The sequence below is a fragment of the Schistocerca gregaria genome, chromosome 9 (genome assembly GCF_023897955.1).
Source record: "Schistocerca gregaria isolate iqSchGreg1 chromosome 9, iqSchGreg1.2, whole genome shotgun sequence".
Taxonomy (NCBI): domain Eukaryota; kingdom Metazoa; phylum Arthropoda; class Insecta; order Orthoptera; family Acrididae; genus Schistocerca; species Schistocerca gregaria.
Genome location: NC_064928.1, coordinates 228,028,873 through 228,055,522, shown reverse-complemented (window position 1 = coordinate 228,055,522; position 26,650 = coordinate 228,028,873).

Sequence of the window (26,650 nt, the reverse complement as noted above, 5' to 3'; positions counted from 1 at the left end):
GTCCTCCTTTCATGCAGAATCTTATCGTCCTAGGTCATGTCCAAGGCACCAAAGCCAGCTAAAAAGTCAATAATCGATACCTAAAACTGGTATTGTACTAATTCTTACTGGCTATTACACCATCTTAGAAGCTTCATCTGTGTTCTACTATGGTGCTTTTAGTGTCTCCGCATACCGCAGCACGCGACATAGCTTTCAGACGGTAAGTACAACCGTTTCAGAGAGAAGAGCGGCCAATGTGACGATCTGGCTTTACGTCGATTCGATAACAAATGACGAAAACGGACGGATTTCTCAGGTTTTTACTACATATGAACACTTTTCACATTCTCCCGTGCAACTCGGCTGCTAGTCCTCCGTTGATGCAGAATCTTAAGGTCCTAGCTCATGTCCAAGGCACCAAAGCCAGCTAAAAAGTCAATAATCGATACCTAAAACTTGAGTTGTACTAATTCTTACTGGCTATTACATCATCTTAGAAGCTTCATCTGTGTTCTGCTATGGTGCTTTTAGTGTCTCCGCATACCGCAGCACGCGACATAGCTTTCAGACGATAAGTACAACCATTTCAGAGAGAAGAGCGGCCAATGTGATGATCTGGCTTTAAGTCGATTCGATAACAAATGATGAAAACGGACGGATTTCTCAGGTTTTTACTACATATGAACACTTTTCACATTCTCCCGTGCAACTCGGCAGCTAGTCCTCCTTTCATGCAGAGTCTTATGGTCCTAGCTGATGTCCAAGGCACCAAAGCCAGCTAAAAAGTCAATAATCGATACCTAAAACTTGAGTTGTACTACTTCTTACTGGCTATTACATCAACTTAGAAGCTTCATCTGTGTTCTGCTATGGTGCTTTTAGAGTCTCCACATACCGCAGCACTGCGACATAGCTTTGCAGACGATAAGTACAACCGTTTCAGAGAGAAGAGCGGCAAATGTGACGATCTGGCTTTAAGTCGATTCGATAACAAATGACGAAAACGGACGAATTTCACAGGTTTTTACTACATATGAACACTTTTCACATTCTCCCGTGAAACTCGGCTGCTAGTCCTCCTTTCATGCAGAATCTTAAGGTCCTAGCTCATGTCCAAGGCACCAAAGCCAGCTAAAAAGTCAATAATCGATATCTAAAATTTCAATTGTACTACTTCTTACTAGCTATGACATCAACATAGAAGCTTCATCTGTGTTCTAGTATGGTGCTTTTAGTGTCTCCGCATACCGCAGCACGCGACATAGCTTTGCAGACGATAAGTACAACAGTTTCAGAGAGAAGAGCGGCCAATGTGACGATCTGGCTTTAAGTCGATTCGATAACAAATGACGAAAACGGACGGATTTCTCAGGTTTTTACTACATGTGAACACTTTTCACATTCTCCCGTGCAATTCGGCTGCTAGTCCTGCTTTCATGCAGAATCTTAAGGTCCTAGCTCATGTCCAAGGCAACAAAGCAAGCTAAAGAGTCAATAATCGATACCTAAAACTGGTGTTGTACTAATTCTTACTGGCTATTACATCATCTTAGAAGCTTCATCTGTGTTCTACTATGGTCCTTTTAGTGTCTCTGCATACCGCAGCACGCGACATACCTTTCAGACGATAAGTACAACCGTTTCGGAGAGAAGAGCGGCCAATGTGACGATCTGGCTTTAAGTCGATTCGATAACAAATGACGAAAACGGACTTGTTTCTCAGGTTTTTACTACATATGAACACTTTTCACATTCTCCCGTGCATCTCGGCGTCTAGTCCCCCTTTCATGGAGATTCTTAAGGTCCTAGCTCATGTCCAAGGCACCAAAGCCAGCTAAAAAGTCAATAATCGATATCTAAAATTTAAATTGTACTACTTCTTACTAGCTATTACATCAACTTAGAAGCTTCATCTGTGTTCTACTATGGTGCTTTTAGTGTCTCAGAATACCGCAGCACGCGACATAGCTTTGCAGACGATAAGTACAACCGTTTCAGAGAGAAGAGCGGCCAATGTGACGATCTGGCTTTAAGTCGGTCGATAACAAACGACGAAAACGGACGGATTTCTCAGGTTTTTACTACATATGAACACTTTTCACATTCTCCAGTGCAACTCGGCTGCTAGTCCTGCTTTCATGCATAATCTTAAGGTCCTAGCTCATGTCCAAGGCACCAAAGCCAGCTAAAAAGTCAATAATCGATACCTAAAACTGGAATTGTACTACTTCTTACTGGCTATTACATCAACTTAGAAGCTTCATCTGTGTCCTACTAAGGTGATTTTAGTGTCTCCACATACCGCAGCACGCGACATAGCTTTGCAGACGATAAGTACAACCGTTTCAGAGAGAAGATCGGCCTATGTGACGATCCTGCTTTAAGTCGATTCGGTAATATATGACGATAACGAACGGATTTCTCAGGTTTTTACTACATATGAACACTTTTCACATTCTCCCATGCATCTCGGCTGCTAGTCCTCCTTTCATGCAGAATCGTAAGGTCCTAGCTCATGTCCAAGGCACCAAAGCCAGCAAAAAATTTAATAATCGATACCTTAAACTTGAATTGTACTACCTCTTACTGGCTATTACATCAACTTATAAGCTTCATCTGTGTTCTACTATGGTGCTTTTAGTGTCTCCACATACCGCAGCACTCGACATAGCTTTGCAGACGATAAGTACAACCGTTTCAGAGAGAAGAGCGCCCAATGTGACGATCAGGCTTTAAGTCGATTCGATAACAAACGACGAAAACGGACGGATTTTTCAGGTTAAAACTACATATTAACACATTTCACATTCTCCCGTGCAACTGTTCTGCTAGTCCTCCTCTCATGCAGATTCGTAAGGTCATAGCTCATGTCCCAGGCACCAAAGCCAGCTAATAAGTCAATAATCGATACCTAAAACTTGAATTGTACTACTTCTTACTCTCTATTACATCATATTAGAAGCTTCATCTGTGTTCTACTATGATGCTTTTAGTGTCTCCACATACCGCAGCACGCGACATAGCTTTGCAGACGATAAGTACAACTGTTTCAGAGAGAAGAGCGGCCAATGTGACGATCTGGCTTTAAGTCGATTCGATAACAAATGACGAAAACGGACGGATTTCTCAGGTTTTTACTACATATGAACACTTTTCACATTCTCCCGTGCAACTCGGCTGCTAGTCCTCCTTTCATGCCGAATCTTATGGTCCTAGCTCATCTCCAAGGCACCAAAGCCAGCTAAAAAGTCAATAATCGATACCTAAAACTTGAGTTGTACTACTTCTTACTGGCTATTACATCAACTTAGAAGCTTCATCTGTGTTCTGCTATGGTGCTTTTAGAGTCTCCACATACCGCAGCACTGCGACATAGCTTTGCAGACGATAAGTACAACCGTTTCAGAGAGAAGAGCGGCAAATGTGACGATCTGGCTTTAAGTCGATTCCATAAAAAATGAGGAAAACGGACGGATTTCTCAGGTTTTTACTACATATGAACACTTTTCACAATCTCCCGTGCAATTCGGCTGCTAGTCCTCCTTTCATGCAGAATCTTAAGGTCCTAGCTCATGTGCAAGGCACCAAGGCCAGCTAAACACTTAATAATCGATACCTAAAACTGGTATTGTACTAATTCTTACTGGCTATTACATCATCTTAGAAGCTTCATCTGTGTTCTACTATGGTGCTTTTAGTGTCTCCGCATACCGCAGCACGCGACATAGCTTTGCAGACGATAAGTACAACCGTTTCAGAGAGAAGAGCGGCCAATGTGACGATCTGGCTTTAAGTCGAATCGATAACAAATGACGAAAACGTACGGATTTCTCAGGTTTTTATTACATATGAACGCTTTTCACATTCTCCCGTGCAATTCGGCTGCTAGTCCTCCTTTCATGCAGAATCTTAAGGTCCTAGCTCATGTCCAAGGCACCAAAGCCAGCTAAAAAGTCAATAATCGATACCTAAAACTGGTATTGTACTAATTCTTACTGGCTATTACATCATCTTAGAAGCTTCATCTGTGTTCTACTATGGTCCTTTTAGTGTCTCTGCATACCGCAGCACGCGACATACCTTTCAGACGATAAGTACAACCGTTTCGGAGAGAAGAGCGGCCAATGTGACGATCTGGCTTTAAGTCGATTCGATAACAAATGACGAAAACGGACGGGTTTCTCAGGTTTTTACTACATATGAACACTTTTCACATTCTCCCGTGCAACTCGGCTGCTAGTCCCCCTTTCATGCAGATTCTTAAGGTCCTAGCTCATGTCCAAGGCACCAAAGCCAGCTAAAAAGTCAATAATCGATATCTAAAATTTAAATTGTACTACTTCTTACTAGCTATTACATCAACTTAGAATCTTCATCTGTGTTCTGCTATGGTGCTCTTAGTGTCTCCACATACCGCAGCACGCGACATAGCTTTGCAGACGATAAGTACAACCGTTTCAGAGAGAAGAGCGGCCAATGTGACGATCTGGCTTTAAGTCGATTCGAAAACAAAAGACGAAAACGGACGGATTTCTCAGGTTAATACTACATATTAACACTTTTCACATTCTCCCGTGCAACTTTTCTGCTAGTCCTCCTCTCATGCAGATTCGTAAAGACATAGCTCATGTCCAAGGCACCAAAGCCAGCTAATAGTCAATAATCGATACCTAAAACTTGAATTGTACTACTTCTTACTGGCTATTACATCAACTTAGAAGCTTCATCTGTGTCCTACTAAGGTGATTTTAGTGTCTCCACATACCGCAGCACGCGACATAGCTTTGCTGACGATAAGTACAACCGTTTCAGAGAGAAGACCGGCCAATGTGACGATCCGGCTTTAAGTCGATTCGGTAATATATGACGATAACGAACGGATTTCTCAGGTTTTTATTACATATGAACACTTTTCACATTCTCCCATGCATCTCGGCTGCTAGTCCTCCTTTCATGCAGAATCTTAAGGTCCTAGCTCATGTCCAAGGCACCAAAGCCAGCTAAAAATTTAATAATCGATACCTTAAACTTGAATTGTACTACCTCTTACTGGCTATTACATCAACTTATAAGCTTCATCTGTGTTCTACTATGGTGCTTTTAGTATCTCCACATACCGCAGCACTCGACATAGCTTTGCAGACGATAAGTACAACCGTTTCTGAGAGAAGAGCGGCCAATGTGACGATCTGGCTTTAAGTCGATTCGATAACAAATGACGAAAACGGTCGGATTTCTCAGGTTTTTACGACATATGAACACTTTTCACATTCTCACGTGCAAGGCGGCTGTTAGTCCTCCTTTCATGCAGAATCTTAAGGTCCTAGCTCATGTCCAAGGCACCAAAGCCAGCAAAAAAGTCTATAATCGATACCTAAAACTTGACTTGTACTACTTCTTACTGGCTATTACATCAACTTAGAATCTTCATCTGTGTTCTACTAGGGTGCTTTTAGTGTCTCCACATACCGCAGCACGCGACATAGCTTTGCAGACGATAAGTACAACCGTTTCAGAGAGGGAAGAGCGGTCAATGTGACGATCTGGCTTTAAGTCGATTCCATAACAAATGACGAAAACGGACGGATTTCTCAGGTTTTTACTACATATGAACACTTTTCACATTCTCCCATGCAACTCGGCTGCTAACCCTCCTTTCATGCAGAATCTTAAGGTCCTAGCTCATGTCCAAGTCACCAAAGCCAGCTATAAGTCAATAATCGATACCCAAAAATGGTATTGTACTAATTCTTACTGGCTATTACATCATCTTAGAAGCTTCATCTGTGTTCTACTATGGTGCTTTTAGTGTCTCCGCATACCGCAGCACGCGACATAGCTTTCAGACGATAAGTACAACCGTTTCGGAGAGAAGAGCGGCCAATGTGACGATCTGGCTTTAAGTCGATTCGATAACAAATGACAAAACGGACGGACTTCTCAGGTTTTTACTACATATGAACACTTTTCACATTCTCCCGTGCAACTCGGCTGCTAGTCCACCTTTCATGCAGAATCTTAAGGTCCTAGCTCATGTCCAAGGCACCAAAGCCAGCTAAAAAGTCAATAATCGATATCTAAAATTCCAATTGTACTACTTCCTACTAGCTATTACATCAAGTTAGAAGCTTCATCTGTGTTCTACTATGGTGATTTTAGTGTCTCCGCATACCGCAGCACGCGACATAGCTTTGCAGACGATAAGTGCAACCGTTTCAGGGAGAAGGGCGGCCAATGTCACGATCTGGCTTTAGGTCGATTCGATAACCAATGACGTAAACGTACGGATTTCTCAGGTTTATACTACATATGAACACATTTCACTTTCTCCAGTGCAACTCGACTGCTAGTCCTCCTTTCATGCAGAATCTTAAGGTCCTAGCTCATGTCCAAGGCACAAAAGCCAGCTAAAAAGTCAATAATCGATATCTAAAATTTCAATTTTACTACTTCTTACTAGCTATTACATCAACTTAGAAGCTTCATCTGTGTTCTACTATGCTGCTTTTAGTGTCTCCGCATACTGCAGCACGCGACATAGCTTTGCAGACGATAAGTGCAACCGTTTCAGAGAGAAGAGCGCCCAATGTGACGATCAGGCTGTAAGTCGATTCGATAACAAACGACGAAAACGGACGGATTTCTCAGGTTTTTACTACATATGAACACTTTTCACATTCTCCCATGCAACTTGGCTGCTAACCCTCGTTTCATGCAGAATCTTAAGGTCCTAGCTCATGTCCAAGGCACCGAAGCCAGCTAAAAAGTCAATAATCGATATCTAAAATTCCAATTGTACTACTTCTTACTAGCTATTACATCAACTTAGAAGCTTCATCTGTGTTCTACTATGGTGATTTTAGTGTCTCCGCATACCGCAGCACGTGACATAGCTTTGCAGACGATAAGTACAACCATTTCAGAGAGAAGACCGGCCAATGTGACGATCCGGCTTTAAGTCGATTCGGTAATATATGACGATAACGAACGGATTTCTCAGGTTTTTACTACATATGAAAACTTTTCACATTCTCCCATGCATCTCGGCTGCTAGTCCTCCTTTCATGCAGAATCTTAAGGTCCTAGCTCATGTCCAAGGCACCAAAGCCAGCTAAAAATTTAATAATCGATACCTTAAACTTGAATTGTACTACCTCTTACTGGCTATTACATCAACTTATAAGCTTCATCTGTGTTCTACTATGGTGCTTTAAGTATCTCCACATACCGCAGCACTCGACATAGCTTTGCAGACGATAAGTACAACCGTTTCTGAGAGAAGAGCGGCCAATGTGACGATCTGGCTTTAAGTCGATTCGATAACAAATGACGAAAACGGTCGGATTTCTCAGGTTTTTACTACATATGAACACTTTTCACATTCGCACGTGCAAGGCGGCTGTTAGTCCTCCTTTCATGCAGAATCTTAAGGTCCTAGCTCATGTCCAAGGCACCAAAGCCAGCTAAAAAGTCTATAATCGATACCTAAAACTTGACTTGTACTACTTCTTATTGGCTATTACATCAACTTAGAATCTTCATCTGTGTTCTACTATGGTGCTTTTAGTGTCTCCACATACCGCAGCACGCGACATGGCTTTGCAGACGATAAGTACAACCGTTTCAGAGAGGGAAGAGCGGCCAATGTGACGATCTGGCTTTAAGTCGATTCCATAACAAATGACGAAAACGGACGGATTTCTCAGGTTTTTACTACATATGAACACTTTTCACATTCTCCCGTGCAACTCGGCTGCTAACCCTCCTTTCATGCAGAATCTTAAGGTCCTAGCTCATGTCCAAGTCACCAAAGCCAGCTAAAAATCAATAATCGATACCTATAACTTGAATTGTACTTCTTCCTGCATGCTATTACATCAACTTAGAAGCTTAATCTGTGTTCTACTATGGTGCTATTAGTGTCTCCGCATACCGCAGCACGCGACATAGCTTTGCAGACGATAAGTACAACCGTTTCAGAGAGAAGAGCGGTCAATGTGACGATCTGGCTTTTAGTCGATTCGATAACAAACGACGAAAACGGACGGATTTCTCATATTTTTACTACATATGAACACTTTTCACATTCTCCCGTGCAACTCGGCTGCTAGTCCTCCTTTCATGCAGAATCTTAAGGTCCTACCTCATGTCCAAGGCTCCAAAGCCAGCTAAAAAGTCAAAAATCGATACCTAAAACTTAAATTGTACTACTTCTTACTGGCTATTACATCAACTTAGAAGCTTCATCTGTGTTCTGCTATGGTGCTTTTAGTGTCTCCGCATACCGCAGCACGCGACATAGCTTTGCAGACGATAAGTACAACCGTTTAAGAGAGAAGAGCGGCCAATGTGACGATCTTGCTTTAAGTCGATTCGATAACAAATGACGAAAACGGACGGATTTCTCATTTTTTTACTACATATGAACACTTTTCGCATTCTCCCATGAAACTCGGCTGCTAGTCCTCCTTTCATGCAGAATCTTAAGGTCCTAGCTCATGTCCAAGGCACCAAAGCCAGCTAAAAAGTCAAAAATCGATACCTAAAACGTAAATTGTACTACTTCTTACTGGCTATTACATCAACTTAGAAGCTTCATCTATGTTCTACTATGGTGCTTTTAGTGTCTCCGCATACCGCAGCACGCGACATAGCTTTGCAGACGATAAGTACAACCGTTTCAGACAGAACTGCAGCCAATGTGATGATCCTGATTTAAGTAGATTCTATAACAAATTATGAACACGGACGGATTTCTCAGGTTTTTACTACATATGAACACTTTTCACATTCTCCCGTGCAACTCGGCTGCTAGTCCACCTTTCATGCAGAATCTTAAGGTCCTAGCTCATGTTCAAGGCACCAAAGCCGGCTAAAAAGTCAATAATCGATACCTAAAACTTGAATTGTACTACCTCTTACTTGCTATTACATCAACTTAGAAGCTTCATCTGTGTTCTACTATGGTGCTTTTAGTGTCTCCGCATACTGCAGCACGCGACATAGCTGTGCAGACGATAAGTACAACCGTTTCAGAGAGAAGAGCGGCCAATGTGACGATCTGGCTTTAAGTCGATTCGATAACAAATGACGAAAACGGACGGATTTCTAAGGTTTTTACTACATATGAACACTTTTCACATACTCCCGTGCAACGTGGCTGCTAGTCCTCCTTTCATGCAGAATCTTAAGGTCCTAGCTCATGTTCAAGGCACCAAAGCCGGCTAAAAAGTCAATAATCGATACCTAAAACTTGAATTGTACTACTTCTTACTGGCTATTACATCATCTTAGAAGCTTCATCTGTGTTCTACTATGGTGCTTTTAGTGTCTCCGCATACCGCAGCACGCGACATAGCTTTCAGACGATAAGTACAACCGTTTGGGAGAGAAGAGCGGCCAATGTGACGATCTGGCTTTAAGTCGATTCGATAACAAATGACAAAACGGACGGACTTCTCAGGTTTTTACTACATATGAACACTTTTCACATTCTCCCGTGCAACTCGGCTGCTAGTCCACCTTTCATGCAGAATCTTAAGGTCCTAGCTCATGTCCAAGGCACCAAAGCCAGCTAAAAAGTCAATAATCGATATCTAAAATTCCAATTGTACTACTTCCTACTAGCTATTACATCAACTTAGAAGCTTCATCTGTGTTCTACTATGGTGATTTTAGTGTCTCCGCATACCGCAGCACGCGACATAGCTTTGCAGACGATAAGTGCAACCGTTTCAGGGAGAAGGGCGGCCAATGTCACGATCTGGCTTTAGGTCGATTCGATAACCAATGACGTAAACGTACGGATTTCTCAGGTTTTTACTACATATGAACACATTTCACTTTCTCCAGTGCAACTCGACTGCTAGTCCTCCTTTCATGCAGAATCTTAAGGTCCTAGCTCATGTCCAAGGCACAAAAGCCAGCTAAAAAGTCAATAATCGATATCTAAAATTTCAATTTTACTACTTCTTACTAGCTATTACATCAACTTAGAAGCTTTATCTGTGTTCTACTATGCTGCTTTTAGTGTCTCCGCATACTGCAGCACGCGACATAGCTTTGTAGACGATAAGTGCAACCGTTTCAGAGAGAAGAGCGCCCAATGTGACGATCAGGCTGTAAGTCGATTCGATAACAAACGACGAAAACGGACGGATTTCTCAGGTTTTTACTACATATGAACACTTTTCACATTCTCCCATGCAACTTGGCTGCTAACCCTCGTTTCATGCAGAATCTTAAGGTCCTAGCTCATGTCCAAGGCACCGAAGCCAGCTAAAAAGTCAATAATCGATATCTAAAATTCCAATTGTACTACTTCTTACTAGCTATTACATCAACTTAGAAGCTTCATCTGTGTTCTACTATGGTGATTTTAGTGTCTCCGCATACCGCAGCACGTGACATAGCTTTGCAGACGATAAGTACAACCATTTCAGAGAGAAGACCGGCCAATGTGACGATCCGGCTTTAAGTCGATTCGGTAATATATGACGATAACGAACGGATTTCTCAGGTTTTTACTACATATGAAAACTTTTCACATTCTCCCATGCATCTCGGCTGCTAGTCCTCCTTTCATGCAGAATCTTAAGGTCCTAGCTCATGTCCAAGGCACCAAAGCCAGCTAAAAATTTAATAATCGATACCTTAAACTTGAATTGTACTACCTCTTACTGGCTATTACATCAACTTATAAGCTTCATCTGTGTTCTACTATGGTGCTTTTAGTATCTCCACATACCGCAGCTCTCGACATAGCTTTGCAGACGATAAGTACAACCGTTTCTGAGAGAAGAGCGGCCAATGTGACGATCTGGCTTTAAGTCGATTCGATAACAAATGACGAAAACGGTCGGATTTCTCAGGTTTTTACTACATATGAACACTTTTCACATTCGCACGTGCAAGGCGGCTGTTAGTCCTCCTTTCATGCAGAATCTTAAGGTCCTAGCTCATGTCCAAGGCACCAAAGCCAGCTAAAAAGTCTATAATCGATACCTAAAACTTGACTTGTACTACTTCTTATTGGCTATTACATCAACTTAGAATCTTCATCTGTGTTCTACTATGGTGCTTTTAGTGTCTCCACATACCGCAGCACGCGACATGGCTTTGCAGACGATAAGTACAACCGTTTCAGAGAGGGAAGAGCGGCCAATGTGACGATCTGGCTTTAAGTCGATTCCATAACAAATGACGAAAACGGACGGATTTCTCAGGTTTTTACTACATATGAACACTTTTCACATTCTCCCGTGCAACTCGGCTGCTAACCCTCCTTTCATGCAGAATCTTAAGGTCCTAGCTCATGTCCAAGTCACCAAAGCCAGCTAAAAATCAATAATCGATACCTATAACTTGAATTGTACATCTTCCTGCATGCTATTACATCAACTTAGAAGCTTCATCTGTGTTCTACTATGGTGCTATTAGTGTCTCCGCATACCGCAGCACGCGACATAGCTTTGCAGACGATAAGAACAACCGTTTCAGAGAGAAGAGCGGTCAATGTGACGATCTGGCTTTTAGTCGATTCGATAACAAACGACGAAAACGGACGGATTTCTCATATTTTTACTACATATGAACACTTTTCACATTCTCCCGTGCAACTCGGCTGCTAGTCCTCCTTTCATGCAGAATCTTAAGGTCCTACCTCATGTCCAAGGCTCCAAAGCCAGCTAAAAAGTCAAAAATCGATACCTAAAACGTAAATTGTACTACTTCTTACTGGCTATTACATCAACTTAGAAGCTTCATCTGTGTTCTGCTATGGTGCTTTTAGTGTCTCCGCATACCGCAGCACGCGACATAGCTTTGCAGACGATAAGTACAACCGTTTAAGAGAGAAGAGCGGCCAATGTGACGATCTTGCTTTAAGTCGATTCGATAACAAATGACGAAAACGGACGGATTTCTCATTTTTTTACTACATATGAACACTTTTCGCATTCTCCCATGAAACTCGGCTGCTAGTCCTCCTTTCATGCAGAATCTTAAGGTCCTAGCTCATGTCCAAGGCACCAAAGCCAGCTAAAAAGTCAAAAATCGATACCTAAAACGTAAATTGTACTACTTCTTACTGGCTATTACATCAACTTAGAAGCTTCATCTATGTTCTACTATGGTGCTTTTAGTGTCTCCGCATACCGCAGCACGCGACATAGCTTTGCAGACGATAAGTACAACCGTTTCAGACAGAACTGCAGCCAATGTGATGATCCTGATTTAAGTAGATTCTATAACAAATTATGAACACGGACGGATTTCTCAGGTTTTTACTACATATGAACACTTTTCACATTCTCCCGTGCAACTCGGCTGCTAGTCCACCTTTCATGCAGAATCTTAAGGTCCTAGCTCATGTTCAAGGCACCAAAGCCGGCTAAAAAGTCAATAATCGATACCTAAAACTTGAATTGTACTACCTCTTACTTGCTATTACATCAACTTAGAAGCTTCATCTGTGTTCTACTATGGTGCTTTTAGTGTCTCCGCATACTGCAGCACGCGACATAGCTGTGCAGACGATAAGTACAACCGTTTCAGAGAGAAAAGCGGCCAATGTGACGATCTGGCTTTAAGTCGATTCGATAACAAATGACGAAAACGGACGGATTTCTAAGGTTTTTACTACATATGAACACTTTTCACATACTCCCGTGCAACGTGGCTGCTAGTCCTCCTTTCATGCAGAATCTTAAGGTCCTAGCTCATGTTCAAGGCACCAAAGCCGGCTAAAAAGTCAATAATCGATACCTAAAACTTGAATTGTACTACTTCTTACTTGCTATTACATCAACGTAGAAGCTTCATCTGTGTTCTACTATGGTGCTTTTAGTGTCTCCGCATACCGCAGCACGCGACATAGCTGTGCAGACGATAAGTACAACCGTTTCAGAGAGAAGAGCGGCCAATGTGACGATCTGGCTTTAAGTCGATTCGATAACAAATGACGAAAACGGACGGATTTCTAAGGTTTTTACTACATATGAACACTTTTCACATTCTCCCGTGCAACGTGACTGCTAGTCCTCCTTTCATGCAGAATCTTAAGCTCCTAGCCAATGTCCAAGGCACAAAAGCCGGCAAAATAGTCAATAATCGATACCAAAAACTTGAACTGTACTACTTCTTACTGGTTAATACATCAACTTAGAAGCTTCATCTGTGTTCTACTATGGTGCTTTTAGTGTCTCCGCATACCGCAGCACGCGACATAGCTTTGCAGACGATAAGTACTACCGTTTCAGAGAGAAGATCGGCCAATGTGACGATCTGTCTTTAAGTCGATTCGATAACAAATGACGAAAACGGACGGATTTCTCAGGTTTTTACTACATTTGAACACTTGACACATTCTCCCGTGCAACTCGGCTGCTAGTCCATCTTTCATGCAGAATCTTAAGGTCCTAGCTCATGTCCAAGGCACCAAAGCCAGCTAAAAAGTCAATAATCTATAATTAAAACTTGAATTGTACTACTTCTTACTGGTTATTACATCAACTTAGAAGCTTCATCTGTGTTCTATTATGGTGCTTTTAGTGTGTCCGCATAACGCAGCACGCGACATAGCTTTGCAGACGATAAGTACAACCGTTTCAGAGAGAAGTGCGGCCAATGTGACGATCTGGCTTTAAGTCGATTCGATAACAAATGACGAAAACGGACGGAATTCTCAGGTTTTTCCTACATATGAACACTTTTCACATTCTCCCGTGCAACTCGGCTGCTAGCCCTCATTTCATGCAGAATCTTAAGGTCCTAGCTCATGTCCAAGGCACCAAAGCCAGCAAAAAAGTCAATAATCGATACCTACAACTTGAATTGTACTACTTCTTACTGGCTGTTACATCAACTTAGAAGCTTCATCTGTGTTCTACTATGGTGCTTTTAGTGTCTCCGCATACCGCAGCACGCGACATAGCTTTGCAGACGATAAGTACAACCGTTTCAGAGAGAAGAGCGGCCAATGTGACGATCTGGCTTTAAGTCGATTCGATAACAAATGACGAAAACGGACGGATTTCTTTAGGTTTTTTATACATATGAACATTTTTCACATTCTCCCGTGCAACTCGACTGCTAGTCCTCCTTTCATGCAGAATCTTAAGGTCCTATCTCATATCCAAGGCACCAAAGCCAGCTAAAAATTAATAATCGATAACTAAAACTTGAATTGTAATACTTCCTGCATGCCATTACATCAACTTAGAAGCTTCATCTGTGTTCTACTATGGTGCTTTTAGTGTCTCCGCATACCGCAGGACGCGACATAGCTTTGGAGACGATAAGTACAACTTTTACAGTGAGAGGAGCGGCCAATGTGACGATCTGGCTTTAAGTCGATTCCATAACAAATGACGAAAACGGACGGATTTCTTTAGGTTTTTACTACATATGAACACTTTTCACATTCTCCCATGCAACTCGGCTGCTAGGCCTCCTTTCATGCAGAATCTTAATTCCTAGGTCATGTCCAAGGCTCCAAAGCCAGCTAAAAAGTCAAAAATCGATACCTAAAACGTAAATTGTACTACTTCTTACTGGCTACTACATCAACTTAGAAGCTTCATCTATGTTCTACTATGGTGGTTTAGTGTCTCCGCATACCGCAGCACGCGACATAGCTTTGCAGACGATATGTACAGCCGTTTCAGAGAGAAGAGCGGCCAATGTGACGATCTGGCTTTAAGTCGATTCGATAACAAATGACGAAAACGGACGGATTTCTCAGGTTGTTACTACATATGAACACTTTTCACATACTCCCGTGCAACGCGGCTGCTAGTCCTCCTTTCATGCAGATTCTTAAGCTCCTAGCTCATGTATAAAGGCACAAAAGCCAGCAAAATAGTCAATAATCGATACCTAAAACTTGAACTGTACTACTTCTTACTGGCTATTACATCAACTTAGAAGCTTCATCTGTGTTCTACTATGGTGCTTTTAGTGTCTCCGCATACCGCAGCACGCGACATAGCTTTGCAGACGATAAGTACAACTGTTACAGGGAAGAGGGGCCAATGTGACAATCTGGGTTTAAGTCGATTCGATAACAAATGACGAAAACGGACGGATTTCTCAGGTTAAAACTACATATGAACACTTTTCACATTCTCCCATGCAACTCGGCTGCTAGTCCTCCTTTCATGCAGAATCTTAAGGTCCTAGCTCATGTCCAAGGCACCAAAGAATGGTAAAAAGTCAATAATCGAACCTAAGTCTTGAATTGTACTACATTTAACTTTATATTACTTCAACTTAGAAGCTTCATCTGTGTTATACAATGGTGATTTTAGTGTCTCCGCATACCGCAGCACGCGACATAGCTTTGCAGACGATAAGTACAACCGTTTAAGAGAGAAGAGCGGCCAATGTGACGATCTTGCTTTAAGTCGATTCGATAACAAATGACGAAAACGGACGGACTTCTCAGGTTTTTACTACATATGAACACTTTTCGCATTCTCCCATGAAACTCGGCTGCTAGTCCTCCTTTCATGCAGAATCTTAAGGTCCTAGCTCATGTCCAAGGCACCAAAGCCAGCTAAAAAGTCAAAAATCGATACCTAAAACGTAAATTGTACTACTTCTTACTGGCTATTACATCAACTTAGAAGCTTCATCTATGTTCTACTATGGTGCTTTTAGTGTCTCCGCATACCGCAGCACGCGACATAGCTTTGCAGACGATAAGTACAACCGTTTCAGACAGAACTGCAGCCAATGTGATGATCCTGATTTAAGTAGATTCTATAACAAATTATGAACACGGACGGATTTCTCAGATTTTTACTACATATGAACACTTTTCACATTCTCCCGTGCAACTCGGCTGCTAGTCCACCTTTCATGCAGAATCTTAAGGTCCTAGCTCATGTTCAAGGCACCAAAGCCGGCTAAAAAGTCAATAATCGATACCTAAAACTTGAATTGTACTACTTCTTACTTGCTATTACATCAACTTAGAAGCTTCATCTGTGTTCTACTATGGTGCTTTTAGTGTCTCCGCATACTGCAGCACGCGACATAGCTGTGCAGACGATAAGTACAACCGTTTCAGAGAGAAGAGAGGCCAATGTGACGATCTGGCTTTAAGTCGATTCGATAACAAATGACGAAAACGGACGGATTTCTAAGGTTTTTACTACATATGAACACTTTTCACATACTCCCGTGCAACGTGGCTGCTAGTCCTCCTTTCATGCAGAATCTTAAGGTCCTAGCTCATGTCCAAAGCACCAAAGCCAGCTAAAAAGTCAATAATCGATACCTAAAACTTGAATTGTACTACTTCTTACTTGCTATTACATCAACGTAGAAGCTTCATCTGTGTTCTACTATGGTGCTTTTAGTGCCTCCGCATACCGCAGCACGCGACATAGCTGTGCAGACGATAAGTACAACCGTTTCAGAGAGAAGAGCGGCCAATGTGACGATCTGGCTTTAAGTCGATTCGATAACAAATGACGAAAACGGACGGATTTCTAAGGTTTTTACTACATATGAACACTTTTCACATTCTCCCGTGCAACGTGGCTGCTAGTCCTCCTTTCATGCAGAATCTTAAGCTCCTAGCTCATGTCCAAGGCACAAAAGCCGGCAAAATAGTCAATAATCGATACCAAAAACTTGAACTGTACTACTTCTTACTGGTTAATACATCAACTTAGAAGCTTCATCTGTGTTCTACTATGGTGCTTTTAGTGTCTCCGCATACCGCAGCACGCGACATAGCTTTGCAGACGATAAGTACTACCGTTTCAGAGAGAAGATCGGCCAATGTGACGATCTGGCTTTAAGTCGATTCGATAACAAATGACGAAAACGGACGGATTTCTCAGGTTTTTACTACATTTGAACACTTGACACATTCTCCCGTGCAACTCGGCTGCTAGTCCATCTTTCATGCAGAATCTTAAGGTCCTAGCTCATGTCCAAGGCACCAAAGCCAGCTAAAAAGTCAATAATCTATAATTAAAACTTGAATTGTACTACTTCTTACTGGTTATTACATCAACTTAGAAGCTTCATCTGTGTTCTACTATGGTGCTTTTAGTGTCTCCGCATAACGCAGCACGCGACATAGCTTTGCAGACGATAAGTACAACCGTTTCAGAGAGAAGTGCGCCAATGTGACGATCTGGCTTTAAGTCGATTCGATAACAAATGACGAAAACGGACGGAATTCTCAGGTTTTTCCTACATATGAACACTTTTCACATTCTCCCGTGCAACTCGGCTTCTAGTCCTCATTTCATGCAGAATCTTAAGGTCCTAGCTCATGTCCAAGGCACCAAAGCCAGCAAAAAAGTCAATAATCGATACCTACAACTTGAATTGTACTACTTCTTACTGGCTGTTACATCAACTTAGAAGCTTCATCTGTGTTCTACTATGGTGCTTTTAGTGTCTCCGCATACCGCAGCACGCGACATAGCTTTGCAGACGATAAGTACAACCGTTTCAGAGAGAAGAGCGGCCAATGTGACGATCTGGCTTTAAGTCGATTCGATAACAAATGACGAAAACGGACGGATTTCTTTAGGTTTTTTATACATATGAACATTTTTCACATTCTCCCGTGCAACTCGACTGCTAGTCCTCCTTTCATGCAGAATCTTAAGGTCCTATCTCATATCCAAGGCACCAAAGCCAGCTAAAAATTAATAATCGATAACTAAAACTTGAATTGTACTACTTCCTGCATGCTATTACATCAACTTAGAAGCTTCATCTGTGTTCTACTATGGTGCTTTTAGTGTCTCCCCATACCGCAGCACGCGACATAGCTTTGCAGGCGATACGTACAACCGTTTCAGAGAGAAGGGCGGCCAATGTGACGATCTGGCTTTAAATCGATTCGATAACAAATGACGAAAACGGACGGATTTCTTTAGGTTTTTACTACATATGAACACTTTTCACATTCTCCCACGCAACTCGGCTGCTAGTCCTCCATTCATGCAGAATCTTAATTCCTAGGTCATGTCCAAGGCTCCAAAGCCAGCTAAAACGTCAAAAATCGATACCTAAAACGTAAATTCTACTACTTCTTACTGGCTACTACATCAACTTAGAAGCTTCATCTATGTTCTACTATGGTGGTTTAGTGTCTCCGCATACCGCAGCACGCGACATAGCTTTGCAGACGATATGTACAGCCGTTTCAGAGAGAAGAGCGGAGAATGTGACGATCTGGCTTTAAGTCGATTCGATAACAAATGACGAAAACGGACGGATTTCGCAGGTTGTTACTACATATGAACACTTTTCACATACTCCCGTGCAACGCGGCTGCTAGTTCTCCTTTCATGCAGAATCTTAAGCTCCTAGCTAATGTCCGAGGCACCAAAGCCATCTAAATAGTCAATAATCGATACCTAAAACTTGAACTGTACTACTTCTTACTAGCTATTACATCAACTTAGAAGCTTCATCTGTGTTCTACTATGGTGCTTTTAGTGTCTCCGCATACCGCAGGACGCGACATAGCTTTGGAGACGATAAGTACAACCTTTACAGTGAGAAGAGCGGCCAATGTGACGATCTGGCTTTAAGTCGATTCCATAACAAATGACGAAAACGGACGGATTTCTCATTTTTTTACTACATATGAACACTTTTCGCATTCTCCCATGAAACTCGGCTGCTAGTCCTCCTTTCATGCAGAATCTTAATTCCTAGGTCATGTCCAAGGCTCCAAAGCCAGCTAAAAAGTCAAAAATCGATTCCTAAAACGTAAATTGTACTACTTCTTACTGGCTACTACATCAACTTAGAAGCTTCATCTATGTTCTACTATGGTGGTTTAGTGTCTCCGCATACCGCAGCACGCGACATAGCTTTGCAGACTATATGTACAGCCGTTTCAGAGAGAAGAGCGGCCAATGTGACGATCTGGCTTTAAGTCGATTCGATAACAAATGACGGAAACGGACGGATTTCTCAGGTTGTTACTACATATGAACACTTTTCACATACTCCCGTGCAACGCGGCTGCTAGTCCTCCTTTCATGCAGATTCTTAAGCTCCTAGCTCATGTACAAAGGCACAAAAGCCACCAAAATAGTCAATAATCGATACCTAAAACTTGAACTGTACTACTTCTTACTGGCTATTACATCAACTTAGAAGCTTCATCTGTGTTCCACTATGGTGCTTTTAGTGTCTCCGTATACCGCAGCACGCGACATAGCTTTGCAGACGATAAGTACAACCGTTTCAGGGAAGAGGGGCCAATGTGACAATCTGGGTTTAAGTCGATTCGATAACAAATGACGAAAACGGACGGATTTCTCAGGTTAAAACTACATATGAACACTTTTCACATTCTCCCATGCAACTCGGCTGCTAGTCCTCCTTTCATGCAGAATCTTAAGGTCCTAGCTCATGTCCAAGGCACCAAAGAATGGTAAAAAGTCAATAATCGAACCTAAGTCTTGAATTGTACTACATTTAACTGGATATTACTTCAACTTAGAAGCTTCATCTGTGTTATACAATGGTGATTTTAGTGTCTCCGCATACCGCAGCACGCGACATAGCTTTGCAGACGATAAGTACAACCGTTTCAGAGAGAAGAGCGGCAAATGTGACGATCTGGCTTTCAGTCGATTCGATAACAAATGACGAAAACCGACGGATTTCTCTGGTTTTTACTACATATGAACACTTTTCACATACTCCCGTGCAACGCGGCTGCTAGTCCTCCTTTCATGCAGAATCTTAAGCTCCTAGCTCATGTCCAAGGCACCAAAGCCAGCTAAATAGTCAATAATCGATACCTAAAATTTGAATTGTACTACTTCTTACTGGCTATTACATCAACTTAGAAGCTTCATCTGTGTTCTACTATGGTGCTTTTAGTGTCTCCGCATACCGCAGCACGCGACATAGCTTTGCAGACGATAAGTACAACCGTTTCAGAGAGAAGAGCGGCCAATGTGACGATCTTGCTTTAAGTCGATTCGATAACAAATGACGAAAACGGACGGATTTCTAAGGTTTTTACTACATATGAACACTTTTCACATTCTCCCGTGCAACGTGGCTGCTAGTCCTCCTTTCATGCAGAATCTTAAGCTCCTAGCTCATGTCCAAGGCACAAAAGCCAGCAAAATAGTCAATAATCGATACCAAAAACTTGAACTGTACTACTTCTTACTGGTTAATACATCAACTTAGAAGCTTCATCTGTGTTCTACTATGGTGCTTTCAGTGTCTCCGCATACCGCAGCACGCGACATAGCTTTGCAGACGATAAGTACAACCGTTTCAGAGAGAAGAGCGGCCAATGTGACGATCTGGCTTTAAGTCGATTCGAAAACAAAAGACGAAAACGGACGGATTTCTCAGGTTAATACTACATATTAACACTTTTCACATTCTCCTGTGCAACTTTTCTGCTAGTCCTCCTCTCATGCAGATTCGTAAGGACATAGCTCATGTCCAAGGCACCAAAGCCAGCTAATAGTCAATAATCGATACCTAAAACTTGAATTGTACCACTTCTTACTGGCTATTACATCAACTTAGAAGCTTCATCCGTGTCCTACTATGGTGATTTTAGTGTCTCCACATACCACAGCATGTTACATAGCTTTGCAGACGATAAGTACAACCGTTTCATATAGAAGAGCGGCCAATGTGACGATCTGGCTTTAAGTCGATTCGATAACAAAAGACGAAAACGGACGGATTTCTCAGGTTTTTACTACATATGAACACTTTTCACATTCTCCCGTGCAACTCGGCTGCTAGTCCTCCTTTCATGCCGAATCTTAAGGTCCTAGCTCATGTCCAAGGCACCAAAGCCAGCTAAAAAGTCAATAATCGATGCCCAAATCTTGAATTGTACTACTTCTTACTGGCTATTACATCAACTTAGAAGCTTCATCTGTGTTCTACTATGGTTATTTTGGTGTCTCCGCATACCGCAGCACGCGAGATAGCTTTGCAGACGATAAGTACAACCGTTTCAGAGAGAAGAGTGGCCAATGTGACGATCCGGCTTTAAACCGATTCGATAACCAATGACGTAAACGTACGGATTTCTCAGGTTTTTACTACATATGAACACATTTCACTTTCTCCAGTGCAACTCGGCTGCTAGTCCTGCTTTCATGCAGAGTCTGAAGGTCCAATCTCATGTCCAAGGCACCAAAGCCAGCTAAAAAGTCAATAATCGATACCTAAAACTGGAATTGTACTACTTCTTACTGGCTATTACATTAACTTAGAAGCTTCATCTGTGTTCTACTATGGTGCTTTTGGTGTCTCCACATACCGCAGCACGCGACATAGCTTTCAGACGATAAGTACAGCCGTTTCAGAGAGAAGGGCGGACAATGTTACGATCTGGCCTTTAGTCGACTCGATAACAAAAGACGAAAACGGACGGATTTCTCAGGTTAATACTACATATGAGCACATTTCACATTCTCCCGTGCAACTTTTCTGCTAGTCTCCCTCTCATGCAGATTCTTAGGGTCCTAGCTCATGTCCAAGGCACCAAAGCCAGCTAAAAAGTCAATAATCGATACCTAAAACTTGAATTGTACTACTTCTTACTGGCTATTACATCAACTTAGAAGCTTCATCTGTGTCCTACTAAGGTGATTTTAGTGTCTCCACATACCGCAGCACGCGACATAGCTTTGCAGACGATAAGTACAACCGTTTCAGAGAGAAGACCGGCCAATGTGACGATCCGGCTTTAAGTCGATTCGGTAATATATGACGATAACGAACGGATTTCTCAGGTTTTTATTACATATGAACACTTTTCACATTCTCCCATGCATCTCGGCTGCTAGTCCTCCTTTCATGCAGAATCTTAAGGTCCTAGCTCATGTCCAAGGCACCAAAGCCAGCTAAAAATTTAATAATCGATACCTTAAACTTGAATTGTACTACCTCTTACTGGCTATTACATCAACTTATAAGCTTCATTTGTGTTCTACTATGGTGCTTTTAGTATCTCCACATACCGCAGCACTCGACATAGCTTTGCAGACGATAAGTACAACCGTTTCTGAGAGAAGAGCGGCCAATGTGACGATCTGGCTTTAAGTCGATTCGATAACAAATGACGAAAACGGTCGGATTTCTCAGGTTTTTACGACATATGAACACTTTTCACATTCTCACGTGCAAGGCGGCTGTTAGTCCTCCTTTCATGCAGAATCTTAAGGTCCTAGCTCATGTCCAAGGCACCAAAGCCAGCAAAAAAGTCTATAATCGATACCTAAAACTTGACTTGTACTACTTCTTACTTGCTATTACATCAACTTAGAATCTTCATCTGTGTTCAACTAGGGTGCTTTTAGTGTCTCCACATACCGTAGCACGCGACATAGCTTCGCAGACGATAAGTACAACCGTTTCAGAGAGGGAAGAGCGGCCAATGTGACGATCTGGCTTTAAGTCGATTCCATAACAAATGACGAAAACGGACGGATTTCTCAGGTTTTTACTACATATGTACACTTTTCACATTCTCCCATGCAACTCGGCTGCTAACCCTCCTTTCATGCAGAATCTTAAGGTCCTAGCTCATGTCCAAGTCACCAAAGCCAGCTATAAGTCAATAATCGATACCCAAAACTGGTATTGTACTAATTCTTACTGGCTATTACATCATCTTAGAAGCTTCATCTGTGTTCTACTATGGTGCTTTTAGTGTCTCCGCATACCGCAGCACGCGACATAGCTTTCAGACGATAAGTACAACCGTTTCGGAGAGAAGAGCGGCCAATGTGACGATCTGGCTTTAAGTCGATTCGATAACAAATGACAAAACGGACGGACTTCTCAGGTTTTTACTACATATGAACACTTTTCACATTCTCCCGTGCAACTCGGCGGCTAGTCCACCTTTCATGCAGAATCTTAAGGTCCTAGCTCATGTCCAAGGCACCAAAGCCAGCTAAAAAGTCAATAATCGATATCTAAAATTCCAATTGTACTACTTCTTACTAGCTATTACATCAACTTAGAAGCTTCATCTGTGTTCTACTATGGTGATTTTAGTGTCTCCGCATACCGCAGCACGCGACATAGCTTTGCAGACGATAAGTGCAACCGTTTCAGGGAGAAGGGCGGCCAATGTCACGATCTGGATTTAGGTCGATTCGATAACCAGTGACGTAAACGTACGGATTTCTCAGGTTTTTACTACATATGAACACATTTCACTTTCTCCAGTGCAACTCGGCTGCTAGTCCTCCTTTCATGCAGAATCTTAAGGTCCTAGCTCATGTCCAAGGCACAAAAGCCAGCTAAAAAGGCAATAATCGATATCTAAAATTTCAATTTTACTACTTCTTACTAGCTGTTACATCAACTTAGAAGCTTCATCTGTGTTCTACTATGCTGCTTTTAGTGTCTCCGCATACTGCAGCACGCGACATAGCTTTGCAGACGATAAGTGCAACCGTTTCAGAGAGAAGAGCGCCCAATGTGACGATCAGGCTGTAAGTCGATTCGATAACAAACGACGAAAACGGACGGATTTCTCAGGTTTTTACTACATATGAACACTTTTCACATTCTCCAGTGCAACTCGGCTGCTAGTCCTGCTTTTATGCAGAGTCTGAAGGTCCTAGCTCATGTCCAAGGCACCAAAGCCAGCTAAAAAGTCAATAATCGATACCTAAAACTGGAATTGTACTACTTCTTACTGGCTATTACATCAACTTAGAAGCTTCATCTGTGTTCTACTATGGTGCTTTTGGTGTCTCCACATACCGCAGCACGCGACATAGCTTTCAGACGATAAGTACAGCCGTTTCAGAGAGAAGGGCGGACAATGTTACGATCTGGCCTTTAGTCGACTCGATAACAAAAGACGAAAACGGACGGATTTCTCAGGTTAATACTACATATGAGCACATTTCACATTCTCCCGTGCAACTTTTCTGCTAGTCTCCCTCTCATGCAGATTCTTAGGGTCCTAGCTCATGTCCAAGGCACCAAAGCCAGCTAAAAAGTCAATAATCGATACCTAAAACTTGAATTGTACTACTTCTTACTGGCTATTACATCAACTTAGAAGCTTCATCTGTGTCCTACTAAGGTGATTTTAGTGTCTCCACATACCGCAGCACGCGACATAGCTTTGCAGACGATAAGTACAACCGTTTCAGAGAGAAGACCGGCCAATGTGACGATCTGGCTTTAAGTCGATTCGGTAATATATGACGATAACGAACGGATTTCTCAGGTTTTTATTACATATGAACACTTTTCACATTCTCCCATGCATCTCGGCTGCTAGTCCTCCTTTCATGCAGAATCTTAAGGTCCTAGCTCATGTCCAAGGCACCAAAGCCAGCTAAAAATTTAATAATCGATACCTTAAACTTGAATTGTACTACCTATTACTGGCTATTACATCAACTTATAAGCTTCATCTGTGTTCTACTATGGTGCTTTTAGTATCTCCACATACCGCAGCACTCGACATAGCTTTGCACACGATAAGTACAACCGTTTCTGAGAGAAGAGCGGCCAATGTGACGATCTGGCTTTAAGTCGATTCGATAACAAATGACGAAAACGGTCGGATTTCTCAGGTTTTTACTACATATGAACACTTTTCACATTCTCCCATGCAACTCGGCTGCTAACCCTCCTTTCATGCAGAATCTTAAGGTCCTAGCTCATGTCCAAGGCACCGAAGCCAGCTAAAAAGTCAATAATCGATATCTAAAATTCCAATTGTACTACTTCTTACTAGATATTACATCAACTTAGAAGCTTCATCTGTGTTCTACTATGGTGATTTTAGTGTCTCCGCATTCCGCAGCACGTGACATAGCTTTGCAGACGATAAGTACAACCATTTCAGAGAGAAGACCGGCCAATGTGACGATCCGGCTTTAAGTCGATTCGGTAATATATGACGATAACGAACGGATTTCTCAGGTTTTTACTACATATGAAAACTTTTCACATTCTCCCATGCATCTCGGCTGCTAGTCCTCCTTTCATGCAGAATCTTAAGGTCCTAGCTCATGTCCAAGGCACCAAAGCCAGCTAAAAATTTAATAATCGATACCTTAAACTTGAATTGTACTACCTCTTACTGGCTATTACATCAACTTATAAGCTTCATCTGTGTTCTACTATGGTGCTTTTAGTATCTCCACATACCGCAGCACTCGACATAGCTTTGCAGACGATAAGTACAACCGTTTCTGAGAGAAGAGCGGCCAATGTGACGATCTGGCTTTAAGTCGATTCGATAACAAATGACGAAAACGGTCGGATTTCTCAGGTTTTTACTACATATGAACACTTTTCACATTCGCACGTGCAAGGCGGCTGTTAGTCCTCCTTTCATGCAGAATCTTAAGGTCCTAGCTCATGTCCAAGGCACCAAAGCCAGCTAAAAAGTCTATAATCGATACCTAAAACTTGACTTGTACTACTTCTTACTGGCTATTACATCAACTTAGAATCTTCATCTGTGTTCTACTATGGTGCTTTTAGTGTCTCCACATACCGCAGCACGCGACATGGCTTTGCAGACGATAAGTACAACCGTTTCAGAGAGGGAAGAGCGGCCAATGTGACGATCTGGCTTTAAGTCGATTCCATAACAAATGACGAAAACGGACGGATTTCTCAGGTTTTTACTACATATGAACACTTTTCACATTCTCCCGTGCAACTCGGCTGCTAACCCTCCTTTCATGCAGAATCTTAAGGTCCTAGCTGATGTCCAAGTCACCAAAGCCAGCTAAAAATCAATAATCGATACCTATAACTTGAATTGTACTTCTTCCTGCATGCTATTACATCAACTTAGAAGCTTCATCTGTGTTCTACTATGGTGCTATTAGTGTCTCCGCATACCGCAGCACGCGACATAGCTTTGCAGACGATAAGTACAACCGTTTCAGAGAGAAGAGCGGTCAATGTGACGATCTGGCTTTTAGTCGATTCGATAACAAACGACGAAAACGGACGGATTCCTCATATTTTTACTACATATGAACACTTTTCGCATTCTCCCATGAAACTCGGCTGCTAGTCCTCCTTTCATGCAGAATCTTAAGGTCCTAGCTCATGTCCAAGGCTCCAAAGCCAGCTAAAAAGTCAAAAATCGATACCTAAAACGTAAATTGTACTACTTCTTACTGGCTATTACATCAACTTAGAAGCTTCATCTGTGTTCTACTATGGTGCTTTTAGTGTCTCCGCATACCGCAGCACGCGACATAGCTTTGCAGTCGATAAGTACAACCGTTTAAGAGAGAAGAGCGGCCAATGTGACGATCTTGCTTTAAGTCGATTCGATAACAAATGACGAAAACGGACGGATTTCTCATTTTTTTACTACATATGAACACTTTTCGCATTCTCCCATGAAACTCGGCTGCTAGTCCTCCTTTCATGCAGAATCTTAAGGTCCTAGCTCATGTCCAAGGCACCAAAGCCAGCTAAAAAGTCAAAAATCGATACCTAAAACGTAAATTGTACTACTTCTTACTGGCTATTACATCAACTTAGAAGCTTCATCTATGTTCTACTATGGTGCTTTTAGTGTCTCCGCATACCGCAGCACGCGACATAGCTTTGCAGACGATAAGTACAACCGTTTCAGACAGAACTGCAGCCTATGTGATGATCCTGATTTAAGTAGATTCTA